At 39.8% G+C, this 26351-nt stretch overlaps 1 protein-coding gene and 1 long non-coding RNA gene across 19 annotated transcripts in view; both read left to right on the forward strand.

Annotated features, from left to right (window-relative positions):
- ZDHHC20 (zinc finger DHHC-type palmitoyltransferase 20) overlaps positions 1-26351 on the forward strand; it is an 84693-nt gene that overhangs the window by 8843 nt on the left and 49499 nt on the right. The gene's annotated exons all lie outside the window — the stretch shown is intronic.
- Positions 6174-18001, forward strand: LOC116537895. Its single transcript, XR_004263409.1, has 3 exons — positions 6174-7463; positions 15103-15108; positions 17304-18001. It is a non-coding gene; the product is annotated as an uncharacterized LOC116537895 (long non-coding RNA).

Here is a 26351-nt window from a genome sequence, read left to right on the forward strand (position 1 = left end):
CACCACTCACGGCTAATTTTTGTATTTTTAGTAGAGGCGGGTTTCACCATGTTGCCCAGAATGGTCTCAATCTCCTGACCTCGTGATCCACCCACCTCTGCCTCCCAAAATGCTGGAATTACAGGTGTGAGCCACTGTGCCCAGCTCACATCCCAATTTGTATTTTTCTGTTTTTTTTGTTTGTTTGTTTGTTTTTTGTTTTCTTTTCTTTTTTTGAGACAGGGTTTCACCATGTTGGTCAGGCTGGTCTCAAACTCCTAACTTGAGGTGATCCACCTGCCTCTGCTTCCCAAGCACTTGGATTACAAGCATGAGCTGGCCCTTGTATTTTTCTGTTTTAAAAACATTCACGGTTTTATTTAAGAATATATTTCTGTTGGGAGGCTGAGGTGGGTGGATCACCTGAGGTCAGGAGATCAAGACCAGCCTGGCCAACATGGTGAAACCCCATCTTTAAAAAAAAACCATATATTTATTTATTTATTTATTTCTGGTAAACCTCCTCACATCATTTGTACATTAAATTAGAATGTAACTTAAAAGTATGTACTTTCTCATATTTATGTACCTGAATAATCCTGCTTACAAGATTTATAGTATAATTGGGTCCCGTTTGTCCTTGTATCCATTACAGCCTAGTGCTAGTAGACCTTAATGTAACTTGAATTGAATTGAGTCATACTCTTATAAACTCACTTGAATCATGTTTGAATGTTAGGACATACAAACATCTAGAATAATAATACTCATTATAGTTACAAAACATATATTTCACAATTTTTAGTGGTAAAGGCTACATGAAATGGCTTATTGGTCCTTCAGTCTTTGTTTTGGGTTATGAAACAGTGATTCTTTGAAATTATGCTGACATGGTTAAAAAAAACCTGTTTCCCTAAATCTCATCCTTATTGGTTGGCATATTTATAGGAAAGTTAAACGTGCATTAGAATTAAAAACAAAACACTTTTGGACAGGCATGGCGATTCATGCCTATAATCTCAGTACTTTGAAAGCCAAAGTAAGAGGATCGCCTGAAGCCAGGAATTCAAGGGCAGTGTGGGCAACATAGCAATATCCTTTACAAAAATAAAATGAAAAATTAGCCACTCGTGGTGGTACCCACCTGTAGTCCCAGCTACTTGGTAGGCTGAAGCAGGAGGATTACTTGAGCCCAGAAGTTTGAGGCTACAGTGAGCTATGATTACACCACTGCACTCCAGCCTGAGTGACAGAGTGAGACGCTGTCACCTTTTTATTAATTTTATCATTTCCCATCTATTTTCAGATGCCAGAATGTAGTGATTTTCTAGGTAACTTGCCTTTGAAAGATACAGTGGCAGCTACCTTAGCGCCTTCTCTTTTACCTTTATTATTATTATTATTATTATTTTTTTTTTTTGAAGAAAAAGTTTTTTTCTCATGACTTCTAGTGAGTTCATCTGTCTTGGTATTATATTCTGTGTTACCAGACAGCAAACTGGTCTGAGAGAGCTCTGTAAATATACATTTTAAAAAACTCACCTAAATTCTCGAACAAAAAGATCTTTTTTTTTCCCCCATACATAAACTAACCCTTCTCTGGGGCTTCTCTGCTTTCTTGAAAGACAAGAAATGTGGACGAGAAAGATGCTGGACAACCTGGAAACCAGGTCAGACTATTTAGAAGAACCTCATGCCCTAGTCATGCAAGTAAAAGCGTGGCCTCTTCTCTGTCTACTCCCACTTTCCAGCAGAGCAATATGCTGAACTACAGACTCTAATCTGCTACTTGACATTTCTCCTTGGAGATCTAATAGGTGTTGCAGACAAAACTCTTGATTTATGCTTGCTTTCTTTCTTTCTCTCTTTCTTTCTTTTACTCTCTTTACTCTTTCCTTTCTTTCTTTCTTTCTTTCTTTCTTTCTCTTTCTTTCTTTTCTTTCTTTCTCTTTCTTTCTTTTCTTTCTTTCTTTCTTTCCTTTTTTTCTTTTCTCTTTCTTTTTTTTCCTCTCTCTCTCTTTCTCTCTCTCATTATTTCTTCTCACCTGAACCTGCCACTCCTCAGTAAATGACACTTGTATCCTTCTATTTCTTGGGTTGAAGTCATTCCACATCCGGTTAATCAACATGTCCTGTCATTAAATGTATAAAATCCAGCTGCTTCACACCACTACCACTGCAACTATTATACTCCTTTAAGCCACCATGATCTCTACTCAGTGTAATCGATTGAAAAACGTGGCCATAATAATTTGCACCGGTTGGGCGTGGTGGCTCACACCTGTAATCCCAGCACTTTGAGAGGCTGAGGCAGGTGGATCGCCTGAGGTCAGGAGTTCGAGACCAGCCTCACCAACCTGGCAAAACCCCATCTCTACTAAAAAAATTAGCTGGGAGTAATGGCACATGCCTGTAATCCCAGGTACTCAGGAGGCTGAGGCAGGAGAATCTCTTGAACCTGGGAGCCAGAGGTTGCAGTGACCGATATCGTGCCACTGTGCTCACTCCAGTGAGACTGTGTCTAAAAAAAAAAATAATAATAATTTGCACCATCTTTCATCAAGAAGTAGTCTGTTTACCACCATTGAATCTGGGCTGGCCTTGTACTTGCTTGGGCCAGTAGAATGTGGTAGATGTGTGAGTTCTGGAGCCCAGGCCTCAAGACAGCTTACATCTTCTGCCTTAGCTCTTTTGGGACATTCTGGTTGTCATGTAAGGGAGTCCAGGCTACACTGCTGAGTGAGAGACCACATGGAGAGAGAGGCCCACTGTTGGAAACGGGTTTATAACATCGGGAAGAATCCACACTGAGACAATGGATTACTCAGCAAAGCTAGCTTTACTTCCTACAGGAAAGGTGCAACTCGCTGGCGGTCTTGCCATGAGAGCACACCTGAACAAGGGAGACAGGGACATTTATAACTTTCATAACCTGACACAATCACCCTGCTACTTTGTGCAGTTTCCATTGGCTGGAACAGGACCTCACATTCTATGTTTGACCCGATTGGCTAAAAACTTGGAAATTTTCTAAAGAAGTAAAGCCAGAGGAGAACAAAAGAAAAGAGGAAATAACTTGAGGAATCCTTAGAGCATTGATAACATTTGACTTGCCTGGGCTTGTCCAGGCGTGTCAGGGCAAATATCTAGGTTAAAGTGTAAGAACTGAGAACACGGGATGCACTTATTTCTTTATTATGACTAACAGCTACTTTAAGATTATTAGCAAAAACTTTAAAGTAAATTAAACTCTGAAGAAACTATATTTTATTTGTAATGAATCAATAATCCTTTTATTATTTTCTACAATTCTTCCCTTTTTCTATTTATAATTCCTCTTCAAACTTATTTAACATGTCATTACTCAGTTTTTTTGTTTGTTCTTCTAAAAGAAAAATCTATCTGAATAGGGTGGATGAGGGATTGGAAATATTATAGTAAAAGTTTTGTCCACTAGCCTCTGCATGACTTCTCAGATACATGGTATGACACAACATCTAATGAGAAGAAGCATGTTTATCACAGTTGCTAGAGAGGTAAGAATTGAGGTTATGGTTTCTTTCCATTGACTGAACCACCTTTTGAGCCAATCTGAAATAGGGTTATTGATGCCAGAATTTTTAGCTAGCTTATTTGATAAAGCAGTAGGTCCTTGGAGGGCTTTTGTTAGCTCCTGTTGGGAGCAGTGTTGTTTGGAATAAAGGTACAACACTGGGTTTTAATTATAACACAAACACCACTTTTCTCTGCTAATACCATATCTAGGGCTATTCTGTTTTCTTAAGCCATTTGGCTGGTGGATCCTAATTGTTCCGCTATTCCTTTGACAGCATTTTTAGTATAGTTAACAAACCGCTGTTGATTGTAATAAATGTATTTAATCTACAATTTTTTTAAAATTAATTGTTACCTGCCAGAACAGCATTGACTTAAATCTTGCAGCTGTCTGATCTCAGGCTTTAAATTTATCTGATACTCCTCTTGGGACCCCAGTTGCATCTAAGTACACATGAGAATCAGAAGACCTATAAGGAGCTTATTTTCCGATGCTGTGATTTCTCTTTCTCTGGTTGATGAAATGCCAGGGTAAAAGGTATAGCCAATTGGACTAGAACGCAAGTGCCGCTCCAGTTATTTGTCAGTGTCCAGTAAGGGTCCCCCACAATACCACCATACATCCCATCGGGGATGAGTAAGGGCGGACTGATGAGCCAGCCAGCTACTGGAAGTGCCTGACTTCACTGCATCTGTTAAGTTTTTCAAAGAACACTAAGTTCTCCCCGTCATGAGAGAAACAAGGCAAACTTCACCTTGGGAGATGGAGGCTGTATGGCCCTGATGGGCTGACCCACAGGGTGTTGAACTTCAGGGAATAGCAGCAAAAGAACTCAGCATAATTAATTATTCCAAGCTGTGGATTCTTGAAAAAGAGCTATCATGCACTCCATGTCTGCTTGATTAGACCATTTAAGTGAAAAGGGGACAATCTGGGCCTCTGGCCTACCGTGCGAATGTAACGGTCACTTTTATTTAGGGTGCAAACGGAATATTGAATCCATTCTAACCAGGCATTTGCATCCTTATATTCTCTTTCAATGGCTATGGTTTGCCTTAGGCCCTCTACTTCTACCATTGAGACTTTGGTTTTGTCATTGTGTCTAAGAGGAATGATTGGTAAAGAGACTGAAGGAGCAATAAAGTGCATTTCAAAAATTTCTTTAAGATACTTACCTGAAATGTCGGCTCCTATACTATAAATACAACTTAAGGAAGGGAAAGAGTTTTCAGATGTTGCAATAACAATAGTAAGCTGTATAGGATTACATTGGTTATATTGACGGCTAGAGGGAGTAATTCCTTCGGTGAAGTGGATATGTAGTTTTAAGGACTGGCAAAGACCTGTGGAAGCAGGCTATCTTAAACCTTTAATGTTTCCTATGACATTAGACTAAGCAGAACATAGAAATTCTGTTTTTGAGGGACAAGCGTCTCATTTCTTTTTTTTTTTTTTTTTTTTTTTTGAGACGGAGTTTCGCTCTTGTTACCCAGGCTGGAGTGCAATGGCACGATCTCGGCTCACCGCAACCTCCGCCTCCTGGGTTCAGGCAATTCTCCTGCCTCAGCCTCCTGAGTAGCTAGGATTACAGGCACGCACCACCATGCCCAGCTAATTTTTTTGTATTTTTTTAGTAGAGACGGGGTTTCACCATGTTGACCAGGATCGTCGCGATCTCTTGACCTCGTGATCCACCCGCCTCGGCCTCCCAAAGTGCTGGGATTACAGGCTTGAGCCACCGCGCCCGGCCCTAAGCGTCTCATTTCTACCAGTTACAAATACAGCTACTATTCCTTGGATTACTAGTATCCTTAGAGGAATTCATTATGTCTTCCTAATCTGAGGAAGTCAAAGAAGGACAGAGACATTCTTCTGAAGCAGCAAGCTGTCCTTGGTTATGCAAATCTCCACAAAGGCATAACTAAACAGACATCAAAGCAACAAACTTGAGGTGAGCCAGATCTAATAACATTAGTAACAAGATGGGGAGTAGTTAAAGGGAAGAAAAGAAAAAGGTGAAGATAGACTAAGCTTTTCTTAGCTTTAACTTGGTGGGGTCTGATTCTAGAACAATAGTCATGATTCTAATGGCGATGGCACTTTGTTGACCCTCGGGTGTGACGTGTCCATCTCTTTCTGCTGTACGAATGGCAGTCTTGGTGGCTAGCAGCACGAGGTAAGGTGGTCTCCAGGCTGGTGCTGGTGAACTGGAAATTCTAGGAGTGGTGCCTCTGCTAAGAGGCCTTTGTTAAAGAGCAGGTTAGTGCTTTAAGAAAAACCTGTTGTGCTTTTACTTTAATGTCTAGTTTACAGAAAACTGGATAATACCTCTTTAACTTTAGCTAATGTTTACACACAAAGCTTCCTCTACGATTAACATTTCAAAACTTGCTTAAACTTTCTTTTTTTTTTTTTTTGAGATGGAGTTTTGCTCTTGTAACCCAGGCTGGAGTGCAATGGTGCGATTTCAGCTCACCGCAACTTCTGCCTCCTGGGTTCAAGCAATTCTCATACCTCAGCCTCCCGAGTAGCTGGGACTACAGGTGTGCGCCACCATGCCCAGCTAATTTTTGTATTTTTAGTAGAGATGGGGTTTCACCATGTTGACCAGGATGGTCTCGATCTCTTGACCTCGTGATCCACCCACCTTGGCCTCCCAAAGTGCTGGGATTACAGGCGTGAGCCACCGCGCCCAGGCCTGCTTAAACTTTCAAAACAAAAAATTATATAACATTTCTTGCCTAAATTCCTTTTTATAACATTGTTCACGGCTATCACAGACAATCTTAATTTTCTAACTTTATTTAATAACTTTCCTTACTAAAGGTGCATTCTTATAGCTATAACTTTCTTAATATTTCTTTCTCTTTTTCCTAATCTGACTTGTCTTTCTCTCTTTGCCTCCTTGTCTCTCTCTGCCTTTGTCTTTCTTTCTCTTTTTGACTCTCTTGTCTCTCTCTTTCTCTCCCTCTCCACCATTTCTTCCCTTGGAAAGAGAATACTTAGAATGGACAGTAACTTGATCTAAGTGTATAACTGGGGAACTAAAAACTGATTAATCTGTTCTGCTACCCCATCAGGGTCATCTAATAATGACTTAAGTTCTCTCTTTAGACTCCTGACCTTAGAAGCAGTCAGTTAAGGGGGCATTCACAAAACCAACCGCATCTCCTCTTTGGGGCTTCACAAGCCAACCACGCCTCCTACTAGAGGCTTCACAAAACTAACCAAGCTTCCCCCATGAGGCATCTCCTTTAGGAAAAAAAACAACTTTGAAACTGAAGCTGATTCCTTGAAAGAAGAGGAGAAAGGAAAACTTTGAATATCTCTTTTGCATTGCTCTGTCTCCCGGAGCCCTTTCTTCGGGGAAGCAGATCAGCCGGCAATGATCAGGCCTTTGAGATGCCAGCTCCCAAGAGCCTGGGTTACACAAGGGAGTAGGGAATTCTGAGTTGGGTTCTGGGGCAGCTCAGGAAAGAGGAGGCGGTGCTGTGGGGATGGTGGGAGCAGAAGCTGGAGCTGGAAACTAGGGAAGATGGTCTAAAGGGTCCCATTTATATATGGATTGCTCACGGGTAAAAGCTCCACCCTTTTTAAGTGAGACTACTCCTGACTTCATTCTACTTTCTGTTTTCCTCTTCTCTTAATGGGTAGGGGAGAACTGGCCCCTGGTGCCAACAGAGAGCTTAGTCTTTCTTCTTTTTTTTTTTTTGTGTGTGTGTGTGTGTGTGAGAGAGAGAGAAGGTTTTTGTTAACATACATTATTAAGAGTTGACAGACCTAATCCCCACCTGACCCAAATTTTGGCCAGACAACTGCAGGCTTGAGGATCGATTCTTTAGTCCAAACAAACAAACAAAAAAACAGCAATACTTTATCAAGGTTATGAAGACTCAACCCCTCACGCTAGGACTCTCTTGCTTATTCCGTTGTTTTTTTTTTTTTTTTTTTTTTTTTTTTTACGGAAGGCCCAACCCGCCTAGCTAGGAATCTCTTCCCTATTCCGTTTTTATGGAAGACTCAAGCTGGGAATCTCTTGCCTATTCCGTTTATGGAAGACAACCCCCATAAGCTGGGAATCTCTTGCCTATTCTGTTGTAAAAACTTAAAGCTTACAGAAGACTCAACTCCTCAAGCTAGGAATTTCTTGCCTTCACTGCCCTGGGAGATTGACCTGTTTCCTCCTTTCCCCCTTCTGAGGGTCCCTTACACTCTTCTCATTCCTGCCGACCTCCTTGGCCGCTCCCCAGCGTAGGATTTGTCACCATTCACAACAGCACCGCATTCACACACACACTCCACCCTCCAGAAGTTGACCACCAAGGAAGTACTTTGTCACCCCTGACCGAGGCCCCCTGGTTGCCACAGTTTGGAATCTCTCCTCTGCGTTACTGAGAATCCAGGTTTATTCCTCGCACTGGGTTAAGTCCTGGCTCTCTCGCTCAGGGCCACCAAATAGGGAGGCGGGGCGCCTCCCCACAAGAGAGGACCAAGGACTGCCCCAGAGGGGACATGAAATCTGGGACGAGCCCCCAAGTTTGTTGGAAATGGGTACATAACGTCGGGAAAAATCCACACCGAGACAGTGGATCACTCAGCAAAGCTAGTTTACTTCCTGCAGGAAGGGTACAACTCGCTGGCAGCCTTGCCGCAAGAGCACACCTGAACAAGGGAGACAGCAACATTTATAATTTTCATAACCTGACGCAATCGCTGTACTACTGTGTGCAGTTTTCATTGGCTGGAACAGGACCTCATATTCTATGCTTGACCCAATTGGTTAAAAACTTGGAAATTTTCTAAAGAAGTAAAGGCGCAGAGGAGAACAAAAGAAAAGAGAAAATAACTTGAGGAATGCTTAGAGAATTGATAACATTTCCAAATAAGGAAGGGGAATAAGCTTTGACCTATGACTTACCTGGGCTTGTCCAGGCATGTCAGGGCAAATATCTAGGTTAAAGTGTAAGAACTGAGAACACGGGATGCACTTATTTCTTTATTATGACTAACAGCTACTTTAAGATTATTAGCAAAAGCTTTAAAGTAAATTAAACTCTGAAGAAACTGATATTTATTCTTTTTTTTTTTTTTTTTTTTTTTTTTTTTTTTGTTTTTGAGACGGAGTTTCGCTCTTGTTACCCAGGCTGGAGTGCAATGGCGCGATCTCGGCTCATCGCAACCTCCGCCTCCCGGGTTCAGGCAATTCTCCTGCCTCAGCCTCCTGAGTCGCTGGGATTATAGGCACACGCCACCATGCCCAGCTAATTTTTTTTTTGTATTTTTAGTAGAGACGGGGTTTCACCATGTTGACCAGGATGGTCTCGCTCTCTTGACCTCGTGATCCACCCGCCTCGGCCTCCCACAGTGCTGGGATTACAGGCTTGAGCCACCGCGCCCGGCCCCCCTGATATTTATTCTTAATGAACTAAGAGGAAGCTTTGAAAAGGAACGTTTTATTTATTATTTCCTACACCCAGCCAAGAGAAGCCTAAGTGCCTAGTGTGTGAACAAGACTATTTTAGACTCCCACCCCATTTGAGCTGCCTGATGAATGCTGTTAGTAGAAAAACATTCCAGCAGATTATAGCCCAAACTGCTGACCCACACAATTGTAGGAAATCATAATGAACAGTGGTTGTTTAAAGTAACTAAGTTTTAGGGTAGTTTGTTGTGCCACATTATCACCTATACTGTTGTATCCTTGTAAACCTGTCTCTTCCTCTTCTCCACCCCCACCTTTACCCCATGTGTTCTCCAGGAAGCAGTCAGAATGATCTCTTTCAAATTAATATCAGTTTGTCATTCCTATTCTCAAGACCTTGAGTGGCTTCCTGTCTTGTTCAGCAGGTTATCTAAAAGCCTTACCATGGCCTTTAAGGCATTATGTACTCTTCCCTTTATTAATTCTCTGACATAATTTCATTTCCATTCTTCCTCTAATTTTATCTCTAACTTAAGAAATCTATTCTCTAGACCGGGTGTGGTGGCTCATGCCTGTAATCCAAGCGCTTTGGAGGCCAAGGCGGGCAGATCACCTGAGGTCGGGAGTTCAAGACCAGCCTGACCAACATGGTGAAACCCCGTCTTTAAAAAAAAAAAAAAAAATCTATTCTCTGTAGACAGAGGTGTGGGAGGGTGTGTTGTCTAAGGGAGGGAGCCCTCTACATCGTCACCATGTGGGATTTTAAGAAGATTAATACCTGACACTATTCCTGTAAGCATATAAGAAACACATTTAGATATTCCTCAATTATGCAGCACATAAACTTGAACAGACAGCCATCACACTTAAATAACTGATATAATAAAAAGTAAAGATGGCTAGTTTGATGGACAATAGATTCCCTTAAATAGAGATCCATAGGTTTTAAAAATAAAATTTTTTAAAAAATTTGGTTTTAAAATACCTCAATTTTGGTTTTCCCAGAGCTTCATTTTACTAGTGTACTTTGAACCACTCATTGGAATCATAGGAAGAGTTAATTTTTATGGACATACTAATTGAACAGCATATAAAAACAAACACAAACTTATTAAATGTGAAGTGTTCTGGGAAGCTTTTAAAACTAATTGCATGGAAAGGATATCCTCAGCATCTGAAGGAAATAATACCAAATACACCAAAAGATTAACAATGTTTGTTTCTGGGTGTGAGATTATACTGATTTTTTCCTTATGCAATACGTACCCTCTTAATAGATTTTCATATTTTCCCCTTACAGCATATTCTTCCCTTATCCCCCCAAACAGCTAATGAATCTGTTTTAAAAAAAACACAAGTCATGGTTATTACTCCTCTGCTCAGCGCCCTCCAATGGCTTTCCACTTTGCTCATAATGAAATTCAAAGTTGAAAACCTGTAAGGCTCTAGATGCTCTGGCGTGCCACAGCTTCTGACCTCATTTCTTCCTTTGCTCATTCTGCTTAAGCCAACAGGCCACCTTTCTTTTCATCTGTCAGGCCATGTATGGTCCCACCTGAGGATCACTGGAACGTCCCATTCCTTCTGCCTGGAATGCTTTCCTCCTGGAGTTCCACATAGCTAGCTCCCACTTCATCTAGATTGCTGTTCAGATGGTCACCTATCAGCCATTCCTGACTACCCTGTGTAAAATAAGTACTTCCTCTTTTACTGTCTCCTCATCCTGCATTTTCCCCCACTCGTAGTGCTTATTACTACTTGACATACAGTTATTTGTGTTTCTCTCCTGGGTAGAATGTTCACTGCTGTATTTTCAGAACCTAAAACGGGGTCTGACATAATATGTTCTCAGTAGATATTTGCTGAATGAGTGAATTGATTGTGCAGCTGCCAGTTCCCATACTACTAGAAGAATGAGAATTGAAATGTTTTCATATAATAGACAACTTGCAATTATTGGTAATCGGTATTATTAATAATCGTAAAGTTGCCTCTGAATTTCAGACAGCCTGTTCCTTAGGCAGGTGAGGAAACTGTCTTGAATTGTCAGGAGAAAATATACATAAATACATATATATAGTGCCTGAATTTTTGTATTTTAGTAAACATGGGGTTTTACCATGTTGGCCAGGCTGGTCTCAAAATTCTGACCTCAAATGATCCACCTGCCGTGACCTCCCAAAGTGCTGGGATTACAGGCATGAGCCACTGTGCCCAGCCAAGCCTTATATTTTTATGCAGGTGAAATTTGGTATAATAGTACCTATCAAGAACAGTTTGGAGGAAAAGATTATAAAAAGGTAGGGGATGGATATACCTACAAGCTTTCATGTAGAGAAGGCTGATTTACTGGCTGTTTGTATTTGTAACTATTTCAGATCTAGCCTTATTTCTTGGGTTTATGGCCCAATATAAATAATTTAGTAGAACAACATAAATTTACTAATTTTATAATATATAATGTATTTTTTGAAAGTACCCTTTATTATCATTATCATTTTATAAAAGGATATTCTAATATCAAAGTATGAGAAATAATCTGAATGAAGACTTTAGTGCGTTTAAATCAATATCGTTTATGAAAAATTCTCTCACTTTTGCTTATGTTTCTTTTGCTGTGGCCTGGATTTTAGTAATCATTTCCTTAGCACACCAGCTAATCTTTCCAACTAGTTTCTACCTTGATCTACATAATAACAAGTAATCCTCCTTGACTTCCAGACAGTATGTTTAGAGCCTAAAGCCTTAGCCTGAAACCACGGAGGTGAGGTATTCCTGGATTTAACAACAAAATTTTACTTATTTATTTATACTTTTTGAGCCGGAGTCTTGCACAGTTGCCTAGGCTAGAGTGCAGTGATGAAATCTCAGCTCACTGCAGCATCTTTCTCCCAGGATCAAGCAGTTCTCCTGCCTCAGCCTCCCCTCCCACGTAGCTGGGACTAAAGGCACATGCCACCACACCCAGGTAATTTTTGTATTTTTAGTAGAGATGGGGCCTCACTATGTTGGCCAGGTGACCTCAGGTGATTCTCCTCCCTTGGCCTCCCAAAGTACCAAGATGATAGGTGTAAGCCACCATGCCCAGACAAAATTTTAGAACACAGACTAGACATAAGATCTATGGCTATATGTGGAAGTTCTAGAAAAATGAGAGTTGGCAGATAATATTTTAAATCCTTCTGAACAATATTGAAGGACCCTAGGAAATAGTAATAATCATCCTTACTATTCATGCATTTAATGCACTAAGTAATTAAGTGATTTGTCTATTTCTTTTGATCTTTACAATAACTTTACAAAGGAGGTGCACATGTTTCTTCAATTGATAACTTGAGAAGTTGCCTTAGTTCCTCAATTGAGACCTTTCACATATCCTTCTAAAACCCATACAGATTAGTAAGAGCAAGTAAAATCAGCTGTATAACCTGGGCCTATAGCATAACTAGGACACAGAATTTTTAAAACCTCAATTTATATGTGAATAGGGAAATAGTCATCTAAGAATAGCTAGATGAACTCTCGTGAGTACATCAGAACTCAGAGTAAGGGACTCTGCAGAGGATAATAGGTCTTTGTTCATCCTCAGAAAATGAGAACCCTATCCCAAGTAGGAAATACTGAAAACGGGTTTGAAATCTGGTAGATAAGAGCATGGCAACTGAGAATGCAAAAGAAAAGGTACTTGGAAAGTGTTTATGGCCAGACATGGCAGCCTTAAGGAAACACCGCCTCTAGGGGAGAAGGCAGCACTTTGGAAGCTGAAAGGGTCCCATGAAGTTATACTGTTAATATTTAATAGTAAAGAGAAAGAAGGAAATGCTAGAGGTAAGGACACAGCTGAAACAAGAGTATCAAAGCTATAGAGGATAAATAAATGCTCTGTCCAAACAGCAAATAAATTGTACTTCATTGAAGCAACAGAAGAAGGAAGTGGTGGAAATGAGAAATTAAGCAAGCCCTTTTACCCCAGAGGGTTGCTTGCTGTTGATGGTCCATGAAAATCAACATAACGCAGCATGAACAATGATTAAAACAGCATCCATACAGATTTTTCTGATTCAAAAAATGAGAATCAGTGCTTTTCAGGAGATGAAAATACATTAAAAGGCAACAAAGAAGATAATTAATCATCCGGACATAAATTAAATATACATAAATATCTGCTGAGTAAAAGAAAGTTTAAGTCAAAAGCTTTTTGGTTTGTTTGTTTGTTTGCTGTCTGTTTTGAGATGGAGTCTTGCTCTATCGCCTAGGCTGGAATGCAGTGGTGCGATCTCGGCTGACTGCAACCTCTGCTTTCCCGGTTCAAGCGATTCTTGTGCCTTAGCCTCCTGAATAGCTGGGATTACAGGTGCATGTCACCACACCTGGCTAATTTTTGTATTTTTAGAAGAGATGGGGTTTCACCATGTTGGCCAGGCTGGTCTCAAACTCCTGACCCCAAGTGATTGACTTACCTTGAACCCCCAAAGTGTTGGGATTACAGGCGTGAGCCACCATGTCTGGCCAAGTCAAAAGTTTTTAAAACTCAATAAAATTAGTCAAAGAGCAAGAAGATTTGAAATAAGAGCTGTTCAAACTCAGAAAAGAAATGGAAAATAAGACAATATCAGAAATGAAGACTAAATTACAAGATGCCCAAAGGTGAACAGATATGACTAAAGAGACAGTGAAGGCGTAGGGGATAGAAATAGAAAAAGCCAAGAATCTGAAATCAAGGTAAAGGGAAAGGTAAAAAGATTGGAGGAAAAAATGATGGAGATACAAGATAGGCTAAGATTCATTATTATAATTCACCATATTAATACATCTAGGAAGAAAAATCATTATTTCCATGGATACAAAACAGGTATTTGAGAAGTCCAACACATCTATTCTTGATAAACAATAAAATAGGGATACATAACATAAACAATGTAAACAAAATTTATGATACTTAACGTAAACAAAATTTATGTAGACACAAAAGGCTTGATAAAAGTCCACTATAAAACCAGGAATAATGATGCCTACTGTGGCCATTATTGGTAACATTGTGTTTACAGAATTAATTACCACATTCAATCAAGAGAAAATAATCAGAAACGTGAGACTTTGAAAAAGGGAAAGCTATTTCTGTGTGCAGATTATCTGACAGTATATGTTGAAAAGCCAAGAGAGTAACAACAGAAAACCTAGACAAAAACAATTGAGTGAAATGGTAGAATAAAAAAATTAGCAAACAAAACCCAGTACCTTTTTTTTTTTTTTTTTTTTTCTTTAAAGACGGGATTTCACCATGTTGGTCAGGCTGGTCTTAAACTCCCGACCTCAGGTGATCCGCCCGCCTTGGCCTCCAAAGTGCTTGGATTACAGGTGTGAGCCACCGCGTCCGGCCAACCCAATACTTTTTATATATGCAATAATTTAGTTTGAAAATATAGTGGAAGAGAAGTCTCCATATCCAGTAACATTAAAAAGAGAAATTACCTTAGTAAAAAAAACAAGAAAAATGCCAAACTCATAAGAGGAAACTCCTAAGAGGAAAACATTATTAAAAAAACAGAATGTGACTTGAACAAATGGAAAGGCATTTCATACTTCATAGGCAGAATAACTCAACATTACAGAGATGCCAGTTCTTCCCCAATTAATGTATAAATGAATTCTTTTTTTTTTTCTATGAGTTTGGCCTTTTTTTTTGAGACAGAGTTTCACTCTTGTTACCAGGCTGGAGTGCAATGGCGCGATCTCGGCTCACCGCAACCTCCGCCTCCTGGGTTCAGGCAATTCTCCTGCCTCAGCCTCCTGAGTAGCTGGGATTACAGGCACGCGCCACCATGCCCAGCTGATTTTTTGTAGTTTTAGTAGAGATGGGCTTTCACCATGTTGACCAGGATGGTCTCGATCTCTTGACCTTGTGATCTACCCGCCTCGGCCTCCCAAAGTGCTGGGGTTACAGGCGTGAGCCACCGCGCCCGGCTATGTATAAATGAATTCTAATCCTAGTAAACCTTTTATTTTTTTGCTAGTGCTAGACAGCTTGATGCTAGAGGTCGTATGGAAAATAAACAAGAAAAAATAAGCAACCAGAAATTGCTGAAAAATAAGAGCAATTAGCTGGGCTCAGTGGCTCACGCCTGTAATCCTAGCACTTTGGGAGTCCAAGGTGGGTGGATCGCCTGAGGTCAGGAGTTCAGGACCAGCCTGGCCATCATGGTGAAACTCCATCTTTAAAAAAAAAGAAAAAAAAATAAGAAAAATAAGAGCAATAAGGAGGGGAAACCTCCCAGATTTTAAACCAAAAAAGCCTCTGTAATTAAAACTGTGGGAGCAGAAAGTATGTGAGAACTCTCTGCTTTCTGCCCAATTTTGCTTAAATTTAAAACTACTCTAAAAAATAATCTTTCTTTTTTTTTTTACCTGTATGGTTTGGTTCATGGACATGGATAGATGTATTAACTAATGGAACAGAATATAATGTCCAGAAATAGACTAAAGAAATTTAGAATATTGTAGAAATAGCACATCAAGGCCTTGCATGGTGGCTTACATAATCCCAGCACTTTGGGAGGCCGAGGCATGTGCATCACCAGGTCAGGAAATCAAGACCATCCTGGCCAGCATGGTGAAACCCCGTCTCTACTAAAAACACAAAAATGAGCCAGGTGTGGTGGTCCTTGCCTGTATCTCAGCTACTGAGGAGGCCAAGACAGGAGAATCGCTTGAACCTGGGAGGCGGAGATTGCAGTGAGCCGAGATCACACCACTGCACTCCAGCCTGGTGACAGAGTGAGACTCCATCTCAAAAAAAAAAAAGCACATCAAATCACAGAGGAAAAGATAGGACAACTGGATGCATATTTTGTAAGAGTAAATCAGGTCATACTTCATGCTATGTTTTAGTATAAACTACAAATGGACAAAATCTTTCTTTTACCATATGTATATTTATTTTATTTTATTTTTTGAGACAGAGTTTTGCTCTTGTCACCCAGGCTGGAGTGCAAGGGCGCGATCTTGGCTCACTGCAGCCTCAGCCTCTGGGATTGAAGTGATTCTCCTGCCTCAGCTTCCTGAGTAGCTGGGACTACAGGTGGGACTACCACGCCAGGCTAATTTTTGTATTTTAAGTAGAGACAGGGTTTTACCATGTTGGCCAGGCTGTTTTCAAACTCCTGACCTCAGGTGATCCACCCGCCTCGGCTCCCAAAATGCTGGGATTACAGGCGTGAACCACTGCGCCTGGCAGATCTTTATTTTTAACTTTTTATTTTAAGATAATTTGACTTGTGAAAAACAGTACAAACAATTGTCATAAAACTTTCACCCACATTTTCTAAGTGTTACTATTTGTCGTATGTGCTTCGTCATTCATTCATTCTCTCTCTGAAATGTTTGAGAGTTAAGTTGTAGAGCTAATGCCCCTTTACCTATGTTTACCTTTATTTTCTAAGAACAAGAACATTGTCTTTTTTTGTTGTTTTTTTCTGAAACAGTCTTACTCTGTTGCCCAGCCTGGAGTGCAGTGACGTGATCTGGACTCACTACAACCTCTGCCTCCTGGGTTTGAGCAATTCTTGTGCCTCAGCTTCTCAAATAGCTGGGATTACAGGTGCATGGCACCACACCTGGCTAAATTACGTATTTTTAGTAGAGATGGGGTTTCAGCATGTTGGCCAGGCTGGTCTCAAACTCCCGACCTTAGATGATCTACTCTCCTCAGCCTTCCAAATTTCTGGGATTGTAAGCATGGGCCACTGCACCTGGCAATAAGAACATTATCTTATATAACCAGAGTGCAGTTATTGAAATCAAGAAATGAGTATTGACTAAATACTGCTCTTTAATCTGTAGGCCTATTCAGACTTCATTTGTTCACCCAGTTCCTTGTTCTGCTCCACAGTACAGTCTAGGATCACACATTGCAGTTGTCATGTCTCTTTATTAGCCTTATATCTGGAAGAGTTCTTCAGTCTTACTTTGTGTTTCATAATCATGCATTTTTAAAGAGCACAGGTTTATTGTACTTTGTTTTGAGACAGGGTCTCACTCTGCAGTGCAGAATGCAGGCTGGAGTGCGGTCGTATGATTGTGGCTCACTGCAGCCTTGACCTCCTGGGCTCAGGCAGTCCTCCTGCCTTAGCCTCTTTAGTAGCTGAGACTCAGGCATATGCCACCACGCTTGGCTAATATTTGAAATTTTTTATAGAAATAGAGTCCCACTACATTGCCCAAACTGGTCTCAAATTCCTGGGCTCAAGTGATCCTCTTGCCTCAGCCTCCCTATGTGTTTATTTTGTAAATGTTCCTCAATTTAGGTTTATCTGATCTTTCCTCATGATTAGATTCAGAGTATTACAGGCATGCCTTGGTGGAAAAATTGCAGGTTTGATTTCCTACCACCACAATAAAGCAAATAACAAAATAAAGTCACACAATATTTTTGTTTCCTACTGCATATAAAAGTTACATTCACCTTATACTGTAGTCTGTTAAGTGTGCAATAGCATTATCATATAAAAGTTATGTTCACTCTATACTGTACTAAGTGTACAATAGCATTATATCTTTTAAAAATTTTTTTGCTAAAAATGCTAGCAATCACCTAAGCCTTTTGCAAGTCTTGATCTTTTTGCTGCTGGAAGGTCTTGCCTCAATGATGTTGGCTGCCGACTGATCAGGGAGGTGGTTGCTGAAGGCTGGGGTAGCTGTGGTAATTAAAATTTAAGACAAGAATGAAGTTTGCCACACCTGTTGACTCTTCCTTTCACAAGATTTTTCTGTAGCATGTGATGCTGTTTGATAGCATTTTACTCACATTAGAACTTCTTTCAGAAATTGGAGTCAGTACTCTCAAATTCTGCTAATACTTTGTCAACTAAGTTTATATAATATTCTAAATCGTTTTTGTCGTTTCAGCAATGTTCACAGTATCTTCACCAGGTATAGATGCCATGTCAAAAAAACCATTTTATTTTCTCTTCCATAAAAAGCAACTCCTCATCTATTCAAGTTTTATCATGGGGTTGCAACAATTCCATCACATCTTCAGGCTCTCTTTGTTCTCTTTTTGAGATAGAGTCTCACTCTGTTGCCCAGGCTAGAGTGCAGTGGCACGATCTCGGCTCACTGCAATCTCCGCCTCCCAGGTTCAAGCAATTCTTATTCCTCAGCCTCCCGAGTAGCTAGGATTACAGACATGTGCCACCACACCTGGCTAATTTTTATATTTTTAGTAGAGATGGGGTTTCACCACATTGGTCAGGCTGATCTCGAACTCCTGACCGCGTGATCCACCTGCCTCAGCCTCCCCAAGTGCTGAGATAACAGGCGTGAGCCACCACACCCAGCCAGGCTGTTTCTTATTCTAGTTCTCTTGCTGTTTCCACCACATCTGTAGTCCCTTCCTGCACTGAAGTCTTGAACTGTTCAATGTCATCCATGATCTTAGACTGGAATCAGCTTCTTCCAAACTCCTGTTAGTGTTGATATTTTGATCTCCTCCCATGAAAAACAATGTTCTTAATGGCATGTAGAAATGATGAATCCTTTCCAGAAGGTGATCAATGTACTTTGCCTAGATGCATCATAGACTGTGGCATCTATAGCCTTATGAAATGTATTTCTTAAATAATAAGACTTGAAAATTGAAATGACTCCTTGATCCATGGGCTGCAGAATAGATGTGTTAGCAGGCATGAAAACAACATAAATCTCCTTGTATATCTTCGTCAGAGCCCTTGGGTGACAAGGTGCATTTTCAATGAGCAGTGATATTTTGAAAGGAATCTTCTTTCTGAGCAGTAGGTCTCAACAGTGAGTTTAAAGTACTCAATAAAGCATGCTGTAAACAGATGTGCTGTCACCCAGGTTTTGTTGGTTCGTTTCTAAAGCCTAGGCAGAGTGGGTTTAGCATAATTCTTCAGAGCCATAGGGTTTTTGGAATGATAAATAAGCATTGGCTTCAACTTAAAGTCTCCAGCTATGTTAGCCCCTGAGAAGAGTCTGCCTATTCTTTGAAGCTAGGCATTGACTTCTTTCTGGCTAGGAAAGTCCTAGGTGACCTCTTTTTCCAATTAAAGGCTGTTTCATATACAGCAAGCATCTGTTATTTAGTGTAGCCACTGATGTGGTGTGGCTGTGTCCCCATTCAAATCTCACAATGTGAAAATGCACTAATATAGCTACCTTCATCATGTATCTCAGCTAGATCTTCTGGATAACTTGCTGCAGCTTTCATATCAACACTTGCTGCTTAACCCTGCACTTTTGTTATGGAGATGGCTTATTTCCTTAAACCTCATAAACCAGCTTCTGCTAGCTTCAGGCTTTTAGTCTGCAGCTTTCTCATCTCTCTCGGCCTTCACAAAATTAAGAGTTAGGACTTTGCTCTGAATTAGGCTTTGGCTTAAGGGCCAAACCAGTTGTTACTGGTTTGACCTTCTGTCTAGAACACTTAAACTTTTTCATATCAGCCTTGTCGTACTTCCTTATCATCTATGCACTGGAGTAGTACTTTTAATTTTCTTCAATAACTTTTCCTTGGCATTCACAACTTGGCTAACTTTGGCCCAAGAGGCCTAGCTTTTAGCCTGTCTTGGTTTTTAACATTTCTTCCTCACTAAGCTTAGTCATTTCTAGCTGTTGGTTTAAAATGACAGATGTGTGACTCTTCCCTTCACTTGAACACTTAGAGGCCATTGTAAGATTTTTAATTGGCTTACTTACAGTGTTGTATCTCAGGGAATAGGGAGGCCCAAGGAGAGGGAGAGAGATAGAGAAATGTCTGCTCAGTGGAATGGTAGAAACACCACATTTATTATGTTTTCCATCTTATATGGATGCAGTTTGTGGTACTCCAAAACAGTTACAATAGTAACCTCACAGAACACTGATCACAGAGCACCAGAGCAGATATTATGATAATGAAAAAGTTTGAAATATTGTGAGAATTAGCAAAATGTGAAACAGAGACACAAAGTAAAGAACATGCTGTTGGAAAAATAGCACAGATAGATGTGCTTATTGCAGGGTTGCCACTCCTTCAATTTGTAAAAAACATAATGTCTGCAAAGCACAGTAAGTTGAAGCACCTTATGAGGTGAGATGTGCCTATATGTATTTTCAGCAAGAATGTCACAGAAGTAATGCTGTGTCATTGATTATAACATTTTGGGGACTGTTAATGTTGATCAACACCTAAGGTGGTGTGTGCTGTGTTTCTCCATTCTATAAAGGTACAGTTTTTCTTTGTAATTAGTATTCTATTAGACCACCACATCACACGGATTTCTTTTTGAGGAAGGGCTTATTGCTCAATTTTGGTCAGTGTAGTCAGCAGATAGCTTCCAGCACTTTCAGCATAACTCATATCACCCAAGGTCACACTCTTCCTGTGTACAGCTCGTACACAATGCCTTAGTGAGGTGGGGTGGGACTGCCCACTTCAGAGCTCCCTGCCAGTTGCTGAGGCAAGGCCTGCATTGCAGTGAGATTGCTCCCTCAGCCCAATTATGCCTCTTCCCGCTTCCTTTTACATATGCTGGTCCCTAGTAACTATATTGCATCCTAAACTCTGTCTCAGCATCTGAGTCCAGAGAACCCAACCTTAGTCATTTCTTATTGGGAGACATTTTGAAACCCTGTGAATAATCTGTTTGTTATTACTTTCACTTGCTGCTTTTAGCATCTATTTAGAATTCATGCTTGAAATTGCTATTACTGTACGGGTTGCCAAATGGTGGTTTTCTAATTCTATGATTTCTTCTACATTTACTAGTTAGAATTCTACTGTATGGAAGAGCTTATCCTTCTCTTACTTGTTTATTGATCCACTCATGTATATCAGTGTATACCAGCAAATTCTGTTTTGTGGGTTATAATCTAACATTCATTTTATAGTCCAGTTTGTCCCAGATTTGACCAGTAGGAGCCCCTTCCATCTGATTTCTGTGTGCTTTGATGTGTCCTCATCATTTTTTTAGTACTTCCTTTCTTTCTGACACCACAACATATTTCAGCCTTGTTTGATACTTTTTCTGCCCCTGGAATTGGTCATTTCAATAGGGACCAAGTATGAATATAAAAAATGGAAACATTCAAGCACTGGAAGAAAACATGGGTGGATGATCTTCTAAGAGGGGAGTGAAAAAAGCCTCTAACAATATCTCAGAATCACCAAGCCCAATAGAGAGAAGAAAAAAAAAAACAGATAAATAACATAAGCAGATGTTTCACAGGAAAAAAAATGAAAATGACACATAAACATAGGAAAAGATAACTGACTCTCATTTATAAGGTAAATACGAAGTAAAATTAACCCTGCCATACAAAAGTTTGAAAACTTCATTGAGTAGACTGCAGAGAAACAGTCAGTCTCATTCATTACTGGTAGAAGTATAAAATGGTACAACCCCTATAAAAAGGTGTTTGCAAAAAGCTAAAGACATGGTGGACAGATTTACTTTTGGTTCACTAATCCCACTATTAGGAATCTACACTGAAGATAAACTTCCACAAATAAACAACACATGCACAAGGTTATTTATTACAACATTGTAGTAGCAAAGAATTGTAGACAACACAGACACCCGTCAATAGAAGGCTGATTAGTAACTGGAATACCCACACAATGGAATATTGTACAATGCTTAAAAAAAAAAAAAAGTATGTCTCTGGGTTCTAATAGGTAGTGATTTCCAGAATTTGTAGGACATTTCACAAGACATCTGGCCCAATCTCTTCAAAAAGTCATCATCATATGGATTATTGGAAGATGATGGTAATAGTGCATTATTTTTGAGTCACTCCAAATCACTGCATAAAGATGGAACATGAACAGTATCTGTAGCAAAACTAGTTTGCTAGAGAAAGAGAATGAGCTTCAAACATTTAAATTGCAGAGATACAAATTAAACTCTAATAGAACATTAAGTATTTATTTTCTTGTAGACCCAAGACTAAAACTAAATGAGGAATAAATAATGTTTGTAATGTTTATACTATATACTTTGACAATGTAGATACAGCACAACTGTTAGAGAATGGAGAGAGAATATAGAGAATATGTTAAAAAAATTATTCAAACTTTTAAATAATCATATTACTGGCAGTGTTGTTATTGGTGTCATTATCTCCATATTATTGAATGGGCAACATGGGATATTCTAATTCTTCCTCCCTTGTGTCCTTGAGAACTAGAATTCTCAATGGAAAAAGGGAAAGGGAGATACAAATATAAGATAGAAGATGTAAGTAAAAACCCTGTAATCCCAGCACTTTGGGAGGCCCAGGCGGGCAGATCACCTGAGGTCAGGGGTTCCAGATCAGCCCGACCAACTAGGAGAAACCCTGTCTCTACTAAAAATACAAACAAATAGCTGGGTGTGGTGGGGCGTGCCTGTAATCCCAGCTACTCCGGACGCTGAAGCAGGAGAATCGATCAAACCTGGGAGGCAGAGGTTGCAGTGAGCCGAGATTTCGCTACTGCACTCCAGCCTGGGTAATGAGCGAAACTCTTATCTCAAAAAAAAAAAAAAAAAAAAATCCTGTAGACTTTATTTTTTAATTGGAAGTATCAGTATAAACTTATCAGGCATTTCATTTCCCTTTTAAAATGGAAGGCACACCCATACACACACAGAGACACACACATGCACATAGGCAGTAAAGGAAAACAAACCCTGTTGATTACCAGTCATTTAAGTAGAAATCCCAGAGAATCTGCAAACAAGATACTAGAACTGAAAAGTTAATTTAGCCAGCATACAAGGTCAATAAATAAAACTAAAACATATTTCTAAATAATATTCTACAGCAATGAGTAATTAAAATTGAAATTTTTAGAAGTGCTGTTTATAATAGCATCAAAAACATGAAATATTTTAGGGACAAATCTAACAAAATATGTGCAAGGTTCTGTGTGATAGGGAAAATCTAAAATGGAGAGATATGTCATGGTCATGGGCTGTAAGACAATATTCTAAAGACATTATTTCTCCCTAAATTGATCTGTAAGGTCAGCCAATCAAAATCCAGGCATCAGCCAGCACTGGATCTGCCAAAAGAAAAAAAAAAAAGACAAAATCCAGGCAGTTTTTTTGTATGTGTGCATTTTTTTTTAAAGGTAATCAGTAAGATGAGTTTAAAATTTATATGGATCAGACATAATGGCATGAAAACTGTCTAGCTACTCAGGAAGCCTATAGTCCTAGCTACTTGGGAGGCTGAGACAGAAAGATTGCTTGAGCCCAGGAGTTTGAGAATAGCCTGGGCAATTCAGCAAAATCCTTCCTCTAAAAAAGATAAAAATAAGTAAATAAATATTTATATGGAAATACAAACCTAAAATAGTTAAAATACTTTTGAAAAATAATAAGTTGGAAGGCTCATACTATCTGATTGCAAGATTTACTAAAAGCTATCTGTAATCAAGACAGCATAGTATGTGAGTAAGAATGGATATATAGATAAGTGGAACAAAATAGAGTTCAGAAAGAAACCCTTACACATATCGTCAGTTGATCAAAAAAATTCCCAAGTTAATTCTATGAAGAACAAATAGTTATTTCAACTAACACTATAAGAACTATTCCCGTGGCTGGGTGCTGTGGCTCACCCCAGCACTTTGGGAGGCTGGGATGGGCAGATCATGAGGTCAGGAGTTGAAGACCAGTCTTGCCAACAGTGAAACCCTGTCTATACTAAAATAAAATACAAAAATTAGGCAGACGTAATGGCAGGCGCTTATAATCCCAGCTACTCGGGAGGCTAAGGCAGGAGAATCGCTTGAACCCAGGAGGCAGAGGTTGTGGTGAGCTTAGATTGCACCATTACACTCCAGCCTGGGAAATAAGAGTGAAACTCTGTCCCAGAACAACAACTATTCCCCATTCATATGTAAAAAAAAAAATTAACCTCAGCCTTTATCCGTATCATATACAAAGTATCAACTTTTAAAATGGATTACATGGGCTGGCATGGCGGCTCACACCTATAATCCCAACACTTTGGGAGGCTGTAATCCTAGCACCTTGGGAGGCCGAGGCAGGTGGATCACTTGAGGTCAGGAGTTCAAAACCAGCCTGTCCAACACAGCAAAACCCCGTCTCTACTAAAAATACCAAATTAGCCAAGCATGGTGGTACATGCCTGTAATCCCATCTTAAATTATTTTTCTTTTTTTAAAAAAAAAATATTAAAAAAACAAATAAAATGGATTATGTGTCCAGGCATGGTGGGTCACACCTGTAACCCCACCAGTTTGGGAGGCCAAGGTGGGCAGATCAGCTGAGGTCAGGAGTTCAAGACCAGCCTAGCCAACATGGTGAAACCCCTATTTCTACTAAAAATACCAAAAAATTAGTGGGGCATGGTAGTGCTTGCCTGTAGTCCCAGTTACTCGGGAGACTGAGGCAGGAGAATTGCTTGAACCCAAGAGGCGGCAGTTGCATTGAGCTGAGATTACACCACTGCACTCCAGCCTGGACAACAGAGCGAGACTCTGTCTCAAAAATAATAAAATATGAAATGAAATGAGAGCAAGACTCTATCTCTAAAAATCATAAAATATGAAATGAAATGAAAATGAAATATGTTACAGACCTAAATGTAAAACCTATAAAACGTGTAGAAGTTTTGAGTTCTAGATATGAGAAACTGTGAGTTTCGTAGGCTGGCAAAAATTTCACAGACATGAATGATAAAAGAAAAAAATTGATAAATTAAGACTTTATCAAAATTAAGATGTGCTCTTCCAGAGACACTTAAAAATATAAATAGGCAAGTTACTGACTAGGAGAATATATTTGCACACATATATCAAGATTTATATCCAGAATATGTAAAGAACTCATTACTCAATAAGCAAAACAGTTAAAAGGGGGGATACCAATTGAACATATAACTTCACAGATAAGGGATAGTGATTGTTAGTAAACACATGGAAAGATGCTGTACATCATTAGTTATTAGAAAAGTACAATGAAGATACCACTGTATACATTTTAGAACAGCTAAACTTTAAAAACTGTCAGCTCTAAGTATTGGTGAGAATGTGGAGCAACTGTAACTCTGATCCATTGTAATTGCCTAACAATATAGCCACTTTGAAAACAGTTTGGCTGTTCTTGATAAAGCTAAGCACATATTTAACATTATACCCAGCAATCTCATTTTTAGATATTCATTCAAGTAATGAAAATTGATATGGTTTGGCTGTGTCCCCACCCAAATCTCATCTTGAATTGTATTCCCATGTGTTGTGGGAGGGACCCAGTGGAAGATAATTTGAATGGTAGGGGTGGTTTCTCCCATACTGTTCTTGTGGTAGTGAATAAATCTCACAAAATCTGATGCTTTCATCAGGGGTTTCGGCTTTTGCATCCTCCTCATTTTCTCTTGCCGCCACCATGTAAGAATTGCCTTTTGCCTCCCACCATGATTCTGAGGCCTCCCCAGCCATGTAGAACTATAAGTCCAATTAAACCTCTTTTTCTTCCCAGTCTTGAGTGTCTTTATCAGCAGCGTGAAAGTGATAACACATAAATATTATGTCCACCCAAAGGCTTGGTGAATACACAAGTAATCATAATGGAGAAAAAGGTGAAATCACTCAAATGTCTGTGAACTGATTAATGGATAAACAAGTTGTACCTCCATATAAGCAAATGCTATTCAGCAGTAAAAGGACAAACGGGGACCTCCAGTTCTGAGATAAGATGAAATAAAGACTCTTTCCTTTTCTTACTAAGTACAACTAAAAACCCTGGATAATTTATAGAAAACAAACCTGAGAAGACTCTGAAAGGTAGCAAGAAGAAGCCAGATCCGCTTAGGGACCTGACTTAAGGATTAACGTAGTGATATGTTCCCTAGATTTTTTTTTTCTTAGTGTATTCCAGATAGGTGCTAGAGAAGCTGGCAATCCGGAAACACCAATGAGTACAGACCAAAACAAACCCTAGAAAAGACCATTTTCATTAGTCAGACTAGGAAAGGGACAACCTAGCAAGACAGAAAACTTGTAGACAATAGCAAAAAACAATAGACAAGCTATGCTCCCCATTCTCACCAGCAAAGATTGAGTATTGAGCTTAAAACTTACCCCCATTGCCCAGCTGTAACAAGACTCCCCCTCCTGTGTCTCTTCCCCAACATTCCTGCTGGGATATTATCAGAAAACGTGAAGGCCTAGTCAGGAGTCTAGATTTTTATTCCCATTGGGCAGTAATGATGTGTCCCTTCCATTCCTCCACCCCAAACAGTAACAGGTTCCCTCTCCTCATGGTGTCAATGGTGGCTATGTGGGAAGCACTTAGGAGGCACCTCTACCCTTCCCAGCCAAGATATCTCCGCAGAAGCCTAGTGGGGAACCAGGACTTATACTCCCACCTGATGGCAACAAGGTGG

This window comes from Sapajus apella, unplaced genomic scaffold (assembly GCF_009761245.1).
Source record: "Sapajus apella isolate SASKATOON/1434 unplaced genomic scaffold, GSC_monkey_1.0 scaffold114, whole genome shotgun sequence".
Taxonomy (NCBI): Eukaryota; Metazoa; Chordata; class Mammalia; order Primates; family Cebidae; genus Sapajus; species Sapajus apella.